The 5,016-nt window shown below is 48.9% G+C and overlaps 1 non-coding gene across 1 annotated transcript; it reads right to left on the bottom strand.

Annotated features, from left to right (window-relative positions):
* Positions 1 to 4,471: 4,471 nt before the first annotated feature.
* On the bottom strand, positions 4,472 to 4,580 carry LOC120696307. Its single transcript, XR_005684085.1, has one exon. It is a non-coding gene; the product is annotated as a small nucleolar RNA R71 (small nucleolar RNA).
* Positions 4,581 to 5,016: the final 436 nt, after the last annotated feature.

Here is a 5,016-nt window from a genome sequence, read left to right as displayed (position 1 = left end):
AGCCGAGCAGATACAAGTAGAGTTTGCAGAGATAAGCACCTTGAGTTGGCAGATAGTAATAGGCGATGACAAGGATGACGAAGCAATCATAGCACGAGCAGACGCCGTCCGCACAGATACCGCCGGCGAGGAATCCCGCGGCGGCGCTCGTCGGGGGCTCACCGGAGCTAGCAATTCCGGCACTCCGGGGGTCATTTCGACCCGGGTCTGGGTCGGGAAGGTTCGTTGCGCGATGCGTGAACCACCTAGGGCATCAACTGGGCTTGGCGGGGCTCGAGGCGGTGTGCTCGCCGGCGATGGCGGCTCTGCGGCGCAGGGCTTGCCGGCGAGAGGCGTGAAGGCCACTCTTGGCGCGGGTTGTGGTGCAAAGAGGGTGCTCGTGCGCGTGCGGGGTCAGGGCGAGCCCAAGCCAGGGACACGCGGGACTGGGGTGGTCTGCAGAAGGCCCGCCACGGCGGAGCAAAGTCGTGCGCGGCGGCTGAGCGCCGGCGCACTGTCCCGGTGTAGAGGTGGCCTAAGGGCTAAGAAAACTAGCCTAAAAGGGAGAGGGGGTCTGGGGTGCTCACCGTGGGCCTGGATCGGGCGAGGGAGCGGCGTAGGGTGGCCGGCAACGAGCGACAGGAAACTTGACACCGTCCAATTCCTCGAGCATGTATGCATTCCCAGGCAAAACCTGATCAACCTTCTACGGCCCGTGCCACGTTGGAGACCATTTACCAAACATTTTATCTTTAGTTCCCAATGGCAATACTGCCTCCCAAACCAAGTCTCCCACCTGGAAATTCTTAGGCTTGACCCTCTTGTTGTATGCAGGACCAACTTTAGCCTTATTGTCTTTGATTTTCTCCAGCGACCAAAGCCTTAGCTCTGTCAGGTCCCTCAACGTTGTCATTCATCAAGTCTGCATACTGTTCAGTTGTCAGATCATTCTGGAAACTCGACACGCCTTGATCCGGCCGTGATCTCCCATGGTAACACAGCGTCTTGGCCGTAGACTAGATGGTACGGCGACGTCTTGGTGGACCCATGACATGAAATACGATATGCCCACAAAGCTTCTGATAACACCTCATGCCAGCGCCTAGGATATTCGTCGATCTTTCTCTTTATGAGCTTGATGAGCTTGGATGCTTCAGCCTGTCCATTAGCTTGGGCATAATATGGAGATGATCTGATCAGCTTAATTCCCATGTCATCGGCAAACTTCGTGAATTCCTCTGATATAAAGACTGATCCTCCATCGGTCGTAATGGTCTGAGGAATTCCAAATCTGTGGATGATGTGCTCTTTGACAAAGCTGATCACATCTCTTGACGCTACTGACCTCATGGGTACTGCCTCCACCCACTTTGTGAAATAATCTGTGGCAGCTAAGACCCATTGGTTACCCTTGCTAGACGACGGGTTGATCTGACCAATCATGTCCATGGCCCAACCTCTGAATGGCCACGGCTTGATGATAGGATTCATTACTGATGCTGGCACTATCTAAATTTTGCCAAACCTCTGACATGCCTGACACCGTTTGTAATATTTGAAACAATCTTCAAGCATAGTGGGCCAGTAATAACCCGATCGCCTAATCAGCCACTTCATCTTATGAGCCGATTGGTGAGTACCGCAGGCTCCTTCATGAACCTCATGCAAAAGCCGATTTGACTCTGAAGGTCCCAGACATTTAAGTAGTAGTCCTTCCAAGGTCCTATAGAACATGTTATCCCCTATCAGAACATACTTCATGGCCTTGAGTCTTATCCTTCTGGGTGCCCCCCGAGCCGAATCCTTCAAGTAATTGAAGATATCGGCTCTCCAGTCTCCGGGTTCCAGAAACTGAACCTCTACGTCGACTCCATCGGCTATTTCTTTGTAGCCAGAAGCCATCTGAGACAGATCATTGGCTTCATTGTTCAGAGTTCTGCGTATCCAGTGGAAATTGATGTACCTGAATTGTGACATCAACTCACGGCACTGCATCCATATCGAAAAAAGAGCCTCGCCCTCACATCTATATTCTTCCGTGAGCTGAGAAATCACCAGCTTTGAATCTCCAAAAATTTCCAACGCTTCTGCACCAGCTTCGAGGAGCAGTTCCATCCCTTTGCGAACGGCTTCATATTCCACCAAATTATTGGTGCATGGGGCAGTCATTCTGATGGAAAAGGATTAAGTCGCCCCACGCGGCGAGACCAACAGAATTCCCCCACCGCACCCATCATCACAAGCCGATCTGTCAAAAAACATAGCCCAAGCACGAATAAATAGTGCAGCAATATCCGTGCTGATCCTGTCTGCAACAAGATCCGCCAGTGCCTGTCCTTTAACTGCTTTTGCAGGCTAATACCGAATATCGAATTTTGACAATGCAAACATCCATTTTCCTAGCCGGCCTTTAAGGACAGGAGCCGATAGCATATGCTTTATGACATCCTACACGTGACTGGGCCTAATAAACGTAATAGATAACTAAACCATAACCAAAACAGAGGCCTAAGAACTAGCAAGAGCCGATTCACGGATCAATTCCCTGTTAAGACTAAAGCAAAGCATCTAACACGCCACCGGATCGTCCAACCCGTTTGCAAGGCCTAACCTAGCAGATATTACGCCAACTCTTAAGAACAAGAGCAAACCATAACAGATCAGATCTACTAAACATGAAAGAAGCAGGGTGTCATTTCTGTGCAACTAATGCTATATGACAAGAACTAGCATAAGATTGAAATGTGATTGCACAAAGACAACATGATATTCATAGATGATAAACAACAAGGCACGATAGATTTACTAAAAGCCATGCTACGAACATCAAGATAACTAGCATTACCCGCCATCAAAAACGCTTCAGTACGAGTAATACCAAGGTAAAAGCAAGAACAACGCTGCCCTGATTGCGAGAAGCGATTAGGGCAGCATGGTGCTTACTTGGATGAAACCCTAGGATTAGGGGTGGTGATGCGCCGAGATTGTTGTTTGCGAGACGTGATGACGCTCTCCTTTCATGTATAACATAGGGTACATATTTATAGTCCGGAGACTTGGGAAACAATCTAAACTAATCTTGTCCCGATCGGACTCTATCTCTAATCTTAAACTAAATCTAAGATACATGGCCCATGTGGCCCAGATGCTCACGCAGGAGCCGATTTACAAGTCTTCTTCAATCTTCTGCTTTAAGCCAATCTTGCTTTCGGCCCATAAATTAATCCTGCTAATTTATGGCGATAACAACTGGATGTTCTCCAGTGCGGGACCTTCTCCCCGCTATCCCATTTTCCTGGCACCTGCAGTCCTAACCATGATCTAACATAACCCCAGCTTTGGATAGAAGCACTAGGACACCTAACCTAGCCTAAGCTCCAGCTGACTTAACGTAGGATAGAGTAGTTCTTTGTTTTATAGTTTCTCTCCTTTATTCCTTCCTTTTGGAGTGTGGATGTGTGCTGTGTCGCATTACCCTTGCTTATTCTTTATCTGTACTTACCCCTGTTAGAGTATTGCCTATTGCTTGAGGCACAAAGTCATGGTTAATGTTGAGTACAATACCTTTGCCACTGCCGTCCTTTGGGACACAAATAAATGACGATACCCTTACTCTCCGGGTGAAATGATACAACGGTATATCCGTGCGCTTGCGGATCCATCTGTAATCGTATTGATTATACCACAAGAGTGGCACCCCTTGGGTGCAGTTGCTTGGATGGGTTCGGCGCCCTCATTTCTAGTGATTGCACTAAGGACCATCAACAGGCATTTCTGGCGCTGTCGCTAAGGATTAACCATTCCTAGTGATTGTGCTAAGAAATGCCAACAAGCATATCTGGCGCCGTTGCCGGGGACGGCATGTGAACAAAAATATTGTGCTGATATTAACTTAGACCTTGTACTCAGGATATAGTCTTTAATATTTCAGGCTAATGTCACTTTATGTCTTCTTTCATTTTTTGATTTGAAAGAAGACATGGGTAGTGTATGACCGGTTTCTTCCTGCTGGAAAACTGTACAGACAATCCAGAGAGGCTCATGAGAAGGGCACGACCTCGCGTCATTCCTCCTCTCGCTATCCTCCTGGCACAGGAACCCATTTCGGAAGCACCACTCATTGTTGAGGCTATGGCTGAAAAGACTCTCCGTGAGTTCTCCGTCCCCTCCACCGACAATGTGGCCACTGGCCCCAACATCAATGTCGGGGACGTGAACTTCGAGCTCAAATCAAGCCTCATCAACATGGTGCAGGCTAGCCCATTCTGTGGCAAGCCAAATGAGGACGTAAATGCACATTTGCAGAATTTTCTGGAGCTCTGCGACACCGTTGTCATACGGGGTCTCGCCACTGATGTTGTCAAGCTTCGTCTGTTTCCCTTTTCCCTCTTGGGGAAGGTGAAACAATGGTTTTATAAAGAAAAGGACATCGACACCTGGGCCAAATGCTCCAAGGTGTTCCTCGCAAAATTCTTCCTGTTGGGCAAAACAAATGCCCTGCGTGGAAGAATATCAAGTTTCCAGCAGACGGGGATGGAATCCATCCCAGAAGCTTGGGAGAGGCTGCAGGAATACATCCTGGCCTATCCTCACCACGGCATGGACGAGTGGCTCATCCTGCAAAGCTTCTACAACGGGCTCACAATGACATCCATAGCCAAAATTGATGCCACTGCTGGAGGAGCCTTCCTTGACCTGACCATAGCCAAATCCAAAGCATTGGTCGAGAAGATGGTCTCCAATCAGGGGGTGGAGTGATGAACGACTCCAACCCCGTACAAAAGGCATGCATACCGTCAATGAAACGGATATGATTGCCGCGAAGCTGGACCTCCTAATCAAGAAGATGGAGGAAGGGAGCAAACAACCGATCCATGCTCCCGTTTACGCCATGGGTTCGCACTTCATGTGTGAAGTCTGTGGTAACGATGGACATTCGGGGAATGATTGCCCCGAAACCTGTGAAGACTGCGCATACCTCAACAACAACAACAACAACAACAACAACAACGGGTACCGTCCAGAACAAGGAGGCCA

This window comes from Panicum virgatum, chromosome 2K (assembly GCF_016808335.1).
Source record: "Panicum virgatum strain AP13 chromosome 2K, P.virgatum_v5, whole genome shotgun sequence".
NCBI lineage: Eukaryota > Viridiplantae > Streptophyta > Magnoliopsida > Poales > Poaceae > Panicum > Panicum virgatum.
This window is presented reverse-complemented; position numbering and strand designations above follow the sequence as displayed.